This window comes from Rhinoraja longicauda, unplaced genomic scaffold, assembly GCF_053455715.1.
Source record: "Rhinoraja longicauda isolate Sanriku21f unplaced genomic scaffold, sRhiLon1.1 Scf001766, whole genome shotgun sequence".
NCBI classification, from domain to species: Eukaryota; Metazoa; Chordata; class Chondrichthyes; order Rajiformes; family Arhynchobatidae; genus Rhinoraja; species Rhinoraja longicauda.
Window position 1 is genome coordinate 1 of NW_027602981.1, and position 12,218 is coordinate 12,218.

General features: G+C 46.9%; 1 long non-coding RNA gene across 1 annotated transcript; it reads left to right on the forward strand.

Moving 5' to 3' along the window:
- Window positions 1-4,587: 4,587 nt before the first annotated feature.
- Window positions 4,588-11,707, forward strand: LOC144591761 (uncharacterized). Its single transcript, XR_013547009.1, has 3 exons — window positions 4,588-4,613; window positions 10,241-10,299; window positions 11,653-11,707. It is a non-coding gene; the product is annotated as an uncharacterized LOC144591761 (long non-coding RNA).
- Window positions 11,708-12,218: the final 511 nt, after the last annotated feature.

Below are 12,218 nucleotides of genomic sequence, written 5' to 3' on the forward strand. Positions count from 1 at the left end.
AAGGCCAGTTGTCCTAGTGGCGGCACTGCATTGGAGTTGCAGCGGCCGATCTGGCCAGACGATGTTATCAAAGTCCTCCACCCCTACTCCGCCACTCCGTGCTGCAGCAGGCTGGTTCTGATCCACGCACTCGGCCTCTTAGAGCGGCACCTGAGCCACTCGAGCCCCCGGCTGCTGCAGGGCCTCCAGTGGCCCACTCCACCGACACTTTGACCAGGGGACATCCACCCATAAACATGTCGTCCCTCGCCTCACACGGCCACTGCTCAGCCTTCGATCCCCATGGTGCCACCTCGCAATCAACCTTGAGCACAGAGTGCTGCCGAAGGTGTGGGAGGAAAGACCCCAGCAGCACCGTTCTTTTACTGCAACCGCCACCATTTTGAATCTTACGCACCAATCCTGTCCTGTTTCATTGCAAGTTGCTCTGAACTTTCCCCTAACACCCTTTATATCAAACAAAAATCACAGCTGGAGAAGTGACTGATGCAACTGTGTCATGTTATAGTGTCCAAGTAAACCCCTGGAACAGATATATGGGAAAGATGTAAAAGCAGAGGGTGAGTTGTAGTGGGTGACTTTAATTTTCCCAATATGGACTCTGTCTCCGTTGGTGCCACAAGCTTAGATGAGGCAGAATTTTTGTAGGTGCATCTAGGAGGGTTTCTTGACAATATCTAGATCCAACCAGGGAAGGGACCATACTGGACCTTGTATTGGGAAATGAGCCTGGCCAGCTGATTGGAGTTTCAATGCATGAGCATATTGGGATCAGCAAACACAACTCCATATATTTGCAGTAAGTTACGGACAAGGATAAGCCTGGACCTTCGGGGAATGTGCTACATTGAGGTGAGGCTAATGACATCAGTATTAGGCACGTGTTGGGGAGAGAGGACGGAAGGCAAGAATAGCAAGGCTCAGGATCCTTGGATGTCAAGAGATGCTGCAAGTTTAGTCAAAAAGAAAAAGGAAGTTTGAGGAAGCTGAAATTGGGCCCTTTGAGAAATGTATAGACAATAGGAGGAAAATGAAACTCCCATGGCAAGTAGGATTAAGGAGAATCCCAAGATATTTTACCCATTGTTGACAAACAAGTGGGTAACTAGATAGAGGATTGGAGCAGTCAAGGATAAATTGGAGAATTTATGCTTGGATCTGGAAATGGGCGAGGTACTAAATGAGTACTTTGCACCTGCATTCACCAAGGAGAGAATCGTGCGATCAGGGAGGGGTATATTGATATTCTAGGGACATGTGATCAAGAAGGAGGAGGTTTAATCTGCTTTAGTTCAGAGATACAGCATGGAAACAGGCTCGTTGGCTCTCCATGTCCATTCCGACCATTGATCACCCATACACACTAATTCCATGCTATCCTGCTTTCTCATGTACTTCCTACACATCAGGGGCAATTTACGGAAGCCAAATAACCTACAAACCCGCATGTCTTTGGGATGTAGGAACAGGGAGAATAGGCAAACTCAACACTGGCAGCATCCAAGGTCAGGATCAAACTTTGGTCCTGAGAACTGTGAGGCAGCAGCTCTACCAGCTGTGTCACTGTGTCGCCCTTGGGCCACTGTGGCACAGGTATTGTTTTCTAGAAGAATAATATTGTGTCCAAGAAAACTCCCGGAACAGATATATGGGAAAAATGTAAAAGCAAAAGAGGAGTTGCAGTGGGTGACTTTAATTTTTCCAATATGGACTTAACTCCCCTTGGTGCCACAAACTTAGATGGGGCAGAATTTTTGTAGGTGCATCTAGGAGGGTTTTTTGACAATATCTAGATCCAACCAGGGAAGGGACCATACTGGACCCTGTATTGGGAAATGAGCCTGGCCAGCTGATTGGAGTTTCAATGCAGGAGCATATTGGGAACAGTAAACACAACTCCATATGTTTTCTGAAAGTTACGGATAAGGATAAATCTGGACCTTGGAGGAGAGTGCTAAGTTGAGAAGATGCCAATGACATCAGTATTAGGCATGAGCTGGGGAGACAGGATGAAAGGCAAGAATGGCAAGGCTCACGAACCTTCGATGACAAGATTAGTCAAAAAGAAAAAAAGAAGCATATGTAAGGATGAGGAAATTGAAATTGGGCCCTTGAGAAATGTAGACAATAAGAAGAAAACAAAACTTCCATGGCAAGTTGGATTAAGGAGAATCCCAAGATATTTTATTCATTGTTGACAAATAAGTGGGTAACCAAGGAGGGGATAATCATATCATATCATATATATACAGCCGGAAACAGGCCTTTTCGGCCCTCCAAGTCCGTGCCGCCCAGCGATCCCCGCACATTAACATTATCCTACACCCACTAGGGACAATTTTTACATTTTACCCAGCCAATTAACCTACATACCTGTACGTCTTTGGAGTGTGGGAGGAAACCGAAGATCTCGGAGAAAACCCACGCAGGTCACGGGGAGAACGTACAAACTCCTTACAGTGCAGCACCCGTAGTCAGGATCGAACCTGAGTCTCCGGCGCTGCATTCGCTGTAAAGCAGCAACTCTACCGCTGCGCCACCGTGCCGCCACTGTGGCACAGGTATTGTTTTCTAGAAGAATAATATAGTGGATAACTCCCCAGCGCCTAATGGGATCTATCCCAGATCATTGAAAATACAAGAGTGGAGACTGCTGGGGCCTTGACAAAGATCTTTGTATACTCTTTAGCCACATGCAAGATCCCAAAGTTCTGCAGGTACCCCATTGCAATTCCTTCATTTGAGGCAGGAAATAGAGACAAAACAGGTCATTCATAGGATGGTGAGGCTGTGGTAGAAAAATTGGTGGAGAAGATTTTTAGGGATAGAATCCTAATCTATCCATAATAAGTCTTTTTAGGGATAGTCATCATGACTTTGGGAGGGGGAGATGATATCTTAAAAAATTGGTTGAGTTTTTTGAGGAGGTGACAAAGATGATTGAACGTAGGGCAATGGGTGTTGAATAAATGGATTTTAGTAAAGTTTTCAACACAGGCCTTCATGGTAGGCTGATGTAAAGGCTAAAGTACATGAGATCCACAGAGACTTGATAGATTGAATTCAAAGTTGATGTGCACAATGTGAGAGGGACCCCTCCTTCAGATGCCACTCTGATCCCTCTCATTGGCTGACAGGCCAGGAGAGGCAATTCTCAGCATCATTGGTAACAGCGGGGGCAATTAGCTTATATTGGTTTGGTCACCAGAACCTTTTCAGCCTGTTCCCTATAAACCTTGGCATTCTAGCGAAAAGGGAGAGTGTGGGAAAGGGAAAGGCAAGGGGCAAGGGGCAAGGGGCAAGGGGCAAGGGGCAAGGGGCAAGGGGCAAGGGGCAAGGGGCAAGGGGCAGGGCTCCCTGCTAGCTGTGTTCCCCTGTCACAAGTCCGAGGAAGACTGAGTTACTGGGACAAAACTGAGACTGCCAGTACCATTGTGTGGTCAAGACTGGGCTGTCAGGAAAAAATCCGAGACAGCCAGCACTTCCACTGAGACTAAGGCCAAGTGGCCGGGGCAAGCCTGAGGTGCCAGTGCCTCGTCCTGTCCTAACAAGGGATTGCGCCCATGCATATGCAAAGACTGAGCTGGTCTGGCAGCATCTCCGGAGAAACGTCTAGGTGACGTATCGGGTCGAAATCCTTCTTTGGACTGACACTCTCACTCAGCCTGAAATATCATCTATTCCTTTTCTCCAGAGATGCTGCCTAATTGGTGCAGTTATGGATAGTGAGGAGGCTTGTCGAATGATTCAGCAGGATATAGATAGGTTGAAAATATGTGCAGAGAAACGACTGATGGAGTTTAATCTGGACACACTGCAGCCATGGTGTATCACTGTGGAGGGTGTGAATAGACTGGGTGCTCATTAAATGCGTTATTCGCCTTGGTCATCTAGACATGAGTCAAGCATTCCGAGTGTCATTGGAAGTGCACGCATCTAGGAATGTGGAGAGTATTCATTATTGTCTTGATATTCTTTATAGACCATGGATTGAACAATGTAAGACCTGATTTGGATTCATAATCCAAGTAGCCCCAGAAACACCTTCACATTATAAACTTGGAGAATGCAGCATTTACATTGATTCAGCCTAGATGAATGGGAGGGTGGTGAGTGGATTGGAAGCAAGTGAGGAAACGTCCAAGTTCAGAAAGTGTGGGGCTGAGGGGAATGTGGATGGTGTTTTGATCTGCTGCCTTTGGTCACTTTTCACTGCTTTTCACTGTACCTCGATACATGTGACAATAAACTAAACTGAACCGAGCTCTGTCTACCTAGATGACTGGATTGGTGTACTCAGATGGAATGTAAACATTTCATGACCCCTGCTGCCACTTTGACTCTGCTCCCACCTAGACCACTCTGACTCTTTCCCTCCCTTTGACATCTCTACCCCCATCTCTGGAGTTACCAGGTGAGTGCGTGTTGTGGTGGTTTATATGCAGTAGGTGAACGGGGGCTGTACCGCCAATTACTATTTGCTCTATCAGCACTTCCTCGTGTGGCCAGTTCACAGATCCGTTAATGAAAACACTTTTGTTTTATAGCAAATCTAACTTGGGAGATCCTACCGTTAATGTTCTGGCACTTAAGTGGTGAAAAATGTCTGTAAGGTAAATGGAATTATTTGTGTGCCAGTCTGAGTGCTTTGATTGTGAGAGCATGCAAATAGTGTCATTATCACAGAAGCTGCTTTAGAGATCATATTGCCGTACTAATAATTAGAATCTGGATGGCATGACTGGTAGGTTTATGGATGTACCTGCTCCCAGTCAACTTTTGCCAGGTCCTGTTTCATGACATTCATATCATCCTTCCCCACTTCAGATCCTTAATTTCTAATCCTTGTACCTTTCCTTATCTACCTTGAAACGCACGTTTGGAACAATAAGGTTGAGAGAAGATTGGTGGTATAGTGGACAATGAAGAGGCTTGTCTCAGGTTACAACTGATTTGGATGAGAGTGTACAAGGCTTGATTAGTAAGTTTGTAGATGACAATAAAGTAGGTGGTATCGCAGATTGCAAAGAGGGTTATCAAAAATTACAGCAGGGTCTTGATCTGCTGGGCAAGTGGGCCGAGGAGAGGCAAATGGAGTTTTATGCAGATAAGTGCAAGATGTTAAATTTTGTAAAGTCAAACCAAAGTAGAACCTTCGCAGTGAATGGCAGGGGCCTGTGGAGTGTTGTAGAGCAGAGGGATCGGGCGGTGGTGCAGGAGGAGAGTTGCTGCCTTACAGCGCCAGAGACCCACGTTTGATCCTGACTACGTACTTGTCAGTACAGAGTTTGTAAGTTCGCCCCGTGACCTGTGTGGGTTTTCTCTAGGATCTCCGGTTTCCTTCCACACCCCAAAGACATACAGGTTTGTTGGATAATTGGCGGGGTATAATTGTAATTTGTCCCTAGTGTGTATAGATTAGTGTTAATGTGTGGGGATTGCTCATCTGTGCACTCAGTGGGCCGAGGGGCCTGTTTCCACGTTGTATCTCTAAACTAAACTAAAAACTAAGCAGTGAAAGTGCTAGTGTAAAGTGTAGTTCCCTGAAAGTGGCATCACGGGTGGTTTGGGTATTAAAGAGGAGTTTTAGTGTATTGGCTTTCATCAGTCATAGGGAATGGATATGGTGAATGTACAGTTTTTTACCCAGGATAGTGGAATTAAGAACCTGAGAGCATAGGCCTAAGGTGAGAGGGGAAAGAATTAATAAGAATTTCTTCACACAAAGGGTGGTAGTTATGGAAAATGAACTGCCAGAGGAGATCGTTGAGGCACGTACAATAATAGCATTTAAAAGACATTTGGGCAGGCACATGGACAGGAAAGGTTTAGTGGGATATGGGCCATACCTAAGGAAATGGGACTAGCTTAGGTGAGGCACCTTGGTCGGCATGGACGAGTTTGATCAATGGGGCTGTTTCCATGATAACTCTTTACGACCGAGCACACACTTTATGCAGGTATGCCAAATAAGACAATCCACTGTTCATTGTTACCAATGGAGTGTGTCGATGTTGAAAGGCTTCAAGAATACTGTACGAGCATCTCTAAAACTTGTTCTGTCACCACCTGATCGTTTGCCCTCAGTCAGCGATCCACAAAACAGCTGCATTCTGACATCAGACTCTCTTGTGACATGTCCTGCTCCTCTGATCTGTGATTCCTTCAGTAACGTGTACATGTTTTTAGTTTCAGAGATATAGAGTGGAATAGGCCCATTGAGTCCGTGCTGAACAGCAATCACCAGTACACTAGTTCTATCCTACACACTAGGGACAATTAACCTACAAACCCACACGTCTTTGGGATGTGGGAGGAAACCAGAGCATCCAGAGGAAACACACGCAGTCACAGCAAGAACGTGCAAACTCCATACAGACAGCACCCGTAGTCAGGATCAAACCCGGGTCTCTGGCATTGGGAGGCAGCAGCTGTACTACTGCGCCAATGTGCCACCCATGGTGAGGAGGTTTATTTGGGACAGAATGTGTCTATCTGGATTTATGTCTGAAGAGTGATTGGTTACATGGTGATATTGATCTAATAAGATGGGCAGAGCAATGTCAGGTGGAAGTGAGACCATATACATCAAAGGTCTAATAAGGGTAGAACAAGAGGAAAGGTTATGGAGGTTAGGCCAGTGGTCTGCTCTTCCTGTGGGAGTTTGGGAACATTTCTGGTGTGTCTGACTACACCTGCAGGAGGCTGTGTCCAGCTGCAGCTTCCCACTGTGTAGTGCCGTGGAGAATTTGATTTACGGAGAACTTTGTTGACTGAATTTAGCAATTAGTCACACTGCAGGTAGAGAAAGGAAGGAGGTGGATGACCAGGAGGAGCAGTAAGTGCAGGCAGGTCGTGCAGGAGTGAGTGCCCTGTGGTCATTCCCCTTGCAGACAGAGTAGGTCTCTCAGAGGAAAGTTGCAGCAGTAGCCAAGGTGTGGCACCACAGTTGGCTGTGATGCACAGCAGGGCAAGGAAACATCTCAGTGAGCTGTGGTGTGGGGAAGAGATGGACTTCCCCTTGGCTCAGAGCGAGATCCCAGGATGGTTTGTTGCCTCTCTCGTGTCAAGGACAGAGATGTCTTGGATTGGATCCGGGACATTGTGAAAGGGGAGAGAAAACAGCTGAGATTGTTGTACACAATGGTACTGACAACCTAGGCAGAACGAGAGGTGAGATCCGACAGGGTGAACTTAGAGAGTTTGATAGATGTTTACAAAGCAGAACTTCCAGAGTGTAATCTCAAAATTCCTCTCAGTGCCATATGCCAATGATGGTAACAATAGAATAGATGAACGCATGGCTGAAGAACTGGTGCAGAAGACAGGCCTTTAGCTGATGAGATCACTGGGATAACTTCTGGGCAGGTGTGACCTGTACAAGAGGGACAGGGTGCATCAAAACTGGAAAAGGACTAACATCCTCTCAGGGAGGTTTGAGGAATGGGTAGTAAAGGCTTTTGGTACCTTCATTAATCAGGGTGTTGAGTAAAGAAGTTGCAATATTGTGTTACAGTTGCACAAGACTTTCAGGCTGCATTTGGAGTATTGTGTTCAGTTTTGGTCACTCTGCAATAGGAAGGATGTCATTAAGCTGTAAAGAGCACAGAGAAGCTAGAAGAGGATGTTGCCAGGACTTGTGAGCCTGTGCTACAGAGAGAGGTTGTGTAGGTGAGAACGTTATTCTTTGGAGTGCAGGAAGATGAGCAATGATCTTATAAAGGAGTATAAGGTCTTGAGGGGAATAGATAGGGTATTTTACCGAACGTGGGGGAATCAAGAACAAGAAGACTTAGGTTAAAGGTGAGTGGGGCAAGATTTGATTGGAACCTGAGGGTCAATTTCTTCACACAGAAGGTGGTGGCAACATAGATTACAGCCACCTGCTCCACGACCCTTGCCTCCTTTAACAACCTGGGATTATCCCTTCCAGTGCAAGTGACTTGTTAGTGTTACCTCCTCCTCCTCCTCATCAGTTACCCCCACCCCCTCTCCCAGATCTGCATCCCTCCGCTTCTGGCAGCTCCCATTTCCTGATAACGGGTGATACAATGCCCTCAGCCATGTTCCAGCTGTGCCTCTACCTTGATGCAGATCACTCCGTTATACCCTGATCTCCTCACTCCGCTCATCCCATTTACAGGCCTTTGGAAGGCTCTGTTCCACTTTCCCTTGAAAAGCCTCTCTCCTTTTGTACTCACTGCCTCTCCCAACTCACCACATTCAGGTGGGTTTCCATTGAAGTCTCACCTTCCTCATGCTCACTCCTTCCTTCACTCCCTCCTGGGTGATCCAGGGAGCACCAGAGTTCCTTTACTTTTCCCTGGTGTGGGAATACTCCTCGTCTGTACATAAAACATCTCCCATTCTTCAGTGACAGTGCCAGCTGCCACAACATCAACACTGGTGATACATGAGGACTGGGGAGAGCGGTCCATATCGCTATCTACTAACACAAAGCACATTATCTATGCTTGCGTAAGGAAACACGAGTTGAAAAGTATTCTGTCCATTTATTTTTTTCTCCAAATAAAATTTGGCAATCTCTAATTTTCTTTGGTATCCCAGATCTTTGAAACTTGTGATTTTTTGTCCACTGAAGAAATGGCAGGCGGGTTGGTGCAGTGTATTTCCTGCAGGTTATGGGCGGTCAAGGATGCCTATGGAGCTTCTGGAGACTACACCTGCAGGAATTGTGTCCAGGTGCAGCTCCTGAGTGAACGTGTTGGGGAACTGGAGAAGCAGCTGGATGACTTTAGGGCCATCCTGGAAAATGAGAGTTTCCTGGACAAGTGAGGTTGTTACGCCAGTGATTCAGGAGGAGAGCAGGTGGGTGACTGGGAGAAAAGGGAGTAAACGTGGAGAGCAGGCGACCCCGGTGGCTGTGCCGAATGAAAACAGGTATGCCCCCTTAGGAGTTGTCGGAGCAGAAGACGCTTCCAGTCCAAGCGGTGAACAGGTCGGTGGCTCCAATCCTGGCAAGGAGACTCGACTGGGGAGACCGACGTCAGGCAGAGCCATAGTAGTGGGTGACTCCATTGTCCGAAGTGTGGGCAGGAGATTCTGTAGCGGCAGGCGGGACTTCAGGATTGTCTGTTACCTCCCTGGTGCCAGGGTTAAAGATGTCACAGACCGACTTCAGAACATCCTCAAGAGGAAGGGTGAACAGCCAGAAGTGGTTGTGCACGTGGGCATGAACGACGTCGGGAAGAAGAGGAAGTTCTGCAAAGTGAATTCCAGCCCAAGCGAGTTTGTGCATGGCCTCAAGGACATCCCCTCTCTTCAGTCTATAGTAGTTGGCATCCGTCCATCGGCGAGAGGCGACGGTGAAGCTTTGATGCTGTCTTGTTTGGAGAAGGGAATGTTTAATCAATAGTCTATAATACCATTTTCCTCTGCCCCCCATCTCCTGTTTTCCATCCTTGCCTTTTCTGTCCACCATATCTTTGAATATTAAGAGGTCTGTTCTGCCGAGAATGAGCCATGTGATCAGCAGCACATCATAATCACACATGGCTCTTTGTACCTGCAGCTCACCAATCTTACTCATCACATTCTGTGTATATTGTGGACACCAGATTGTGTCTCTCAATTTGCTCCTATCCAACAATTCCTTCTCTGTCATCATCCAACACTCACACCCTCTGTTCCCCTTATTTATTTTTGCTGTTATTGCCTGGTATGCCCATACCCTGCTGATCTTGATTCAACTGTAGTGACTTGGGCATTGTCCCAATCCTATTAACTTGTGACCCTTCCATCTCATGCAGGTTTCATCTGCCTCTGAATCTGAATGTACCTGCATGCACCATGGATGTTACCAGTCTACCACCTTCTCTTCATATTCTGTTCTCCCTGAAGCCTGGCCGTGCCAGCAGCCCAGAGATTGCCACCTGTCCACCTCTGGCAACATTGACAGACTTCCATTGCTGCCTTCTCCACATTGGTACCAATGTGTATCGCTTGTTCTGGGTCCCACTTTCCTCTGCACCCTCTCACTCATATCCTGAGAAGCAGAGAAACATCCACCTGGAGAGAAGCAACCAATCCCACAGTCACTTTGACCCATCCACCTGTCTCTTCCACCCCTCCCTTTGTTCACTCACCCCTCTGTCCTTTTGCCAAACCCTCCCATTGCCTGCCCACTCTCTGCCTGACAATGACCCCAATGATCTATCTTTTTTTTAAACTTTTTCATCCATTCTGTTTCAGTGATGGGTTTTCTTTGTTCTTTCTCCAGGTGAATCACTGGACCGGCAAAGGATGTAAATTTGAGTGGTGGACCATCCATGGCTGGTGGTAAGTCTCGTTACTCAGATGGGTTCTAGTGAGAGATGGGAGTTGTCAGGGAGAGCTGACAGGGGGGTCTCCAGTGGTAGTGTCGGGCTGTGGTGCTGGGCTGTGGTCTCCACTGAGCCCAGGCACTGGGCACCAGCGCCAGAACAACAGCTGGTTCTGCAGCTGCACGGCTGCATTCTGAGCAAAGGTCTTCAGCTCCACCTCAAATGGCCGCCCCTGAATCTGACACAACCCTGTCAGTCCCCTGCACAATTTAGACAATTCATGAAGATCACCTCTCATTCCAAAATCTCCAGTGAGCTTCGGCCCAACCTGCTCAATCTCTCATACAGCACCCCATCCCAGGACTCAACCTTTCACCATTCACCCAACTGCTCCAGAACAAGGGGCCACAGTTTAAGAATAAGGGGTAGGCCATTTAGAACGGAGATGAGGAAGAACTTTTTCAGTCAGAGAGTGGTGAAGGTGTGGAATTCTCTGCCTCAGAAGGCAGTGGAGGCCAGTTCGTTGGATGCTTTCAAGAGAGAGCTGGATAGAGCTCTTAAGGATAGCGGAGTGAGGGGGTATGGGGAGAAGGCAGGAACGGGGTACTGATTGAGAGTGATCAGCCATGATCGCATTGAATGGCGGTGCTGGCTCGAAGGGCTGAATGGCCTCCTCCTGCACCTATTGTCTATTGTCTATTGCTTCCATGGCAGCTATACCTCTCTTTAAATAAAGAGACCAAGAATCTGTTGTGATGTCACTAAAGGTCTGCAGAGACAAAGCCAGACCTCTGTTGGAATAATATATTCAAGACGTGAGTGACAATTAACTTCTTTGTTCACAATAACGTGTCAAGCCAGAGACTGCTCTGCTGACTCAGAGCATGCGACCTTTTAATATCATATTTAATAGCAAGAAATGTGGAGTGGGTCACGTATATTTGTTAACATGGTTAACTATTGTGATCCAGAATTCTCCTCTTTCCCTTATCAGCCTTAACATTAAAGATCAAAAGTACAAGGTCAGACATGTTCAACCTATGAGACACTTCACTAAAATAAAGTTCTATTTCCACGGTACGAAGTGCTCATAACAAGACAGAGAGCAGTTCAGTTCTTCCCACAATTCCCACACCTCCTCACTATTACACTTCACACCCGGCAAACCCGGGACGGGGTATATTTGCTGTCATTGCTCCAAGCTGCAGTGTGGGAGCACCGATTCTGCAACGCTGGAGTTACCACGGAGCCCCTGGTCTCTGGCACTGAGACAGAACAGGAAGTGTTGTCCCTGTGAAGAAGTTGTCAGCAAAGTGCAGGAACTCTTCAGCTTGGAGGTAGTAACTCACCCCTTCCATTTATCTTCCAGGCCCCCCCAGGGTCGCAATGTGAATAGGGATCCGTATAACTACAACAAAATAAAGGTCAGTAGTACTTACGGTTCAAGACCATCGTGGGTTTTGGGTCTGGGGTGACACGCTGGCACACAGGCCTTTGGTCAATTTCTCTAGAGGGTGGGTGGGCTTTTCAAATCACACAGCAGCAGGAAGTGTCCTCAGGTCTGTTCTCTGGGCATTTTACATTGGCCTCAGCTGCAGTATTTGAGATTGTGTACATTAACACACAAACCCATTGAAAACCTTCAGTTTGTAACCCACTCCTAGTATCTATTATTCAACATGTAAATGACTTCCTACAGACAATGAATGACTTCCAACTCTGTAACTCTGGTATCTGTTATTTCCACACATAAACTATCTGAACTCCTGCCATAGATCCAAGCATGTTACTCCCCCACAGATATCTGATATTAGAATCATGCAGCATGCAAAGAGACCTGTCAGCTTATCCATGCCAATCAAGATGTCTACCAAAGCTAGTGAGCTTTGCCTGTTTGGCTCATATCCCTCTAAACCCTTCCTATGCATAAACCTG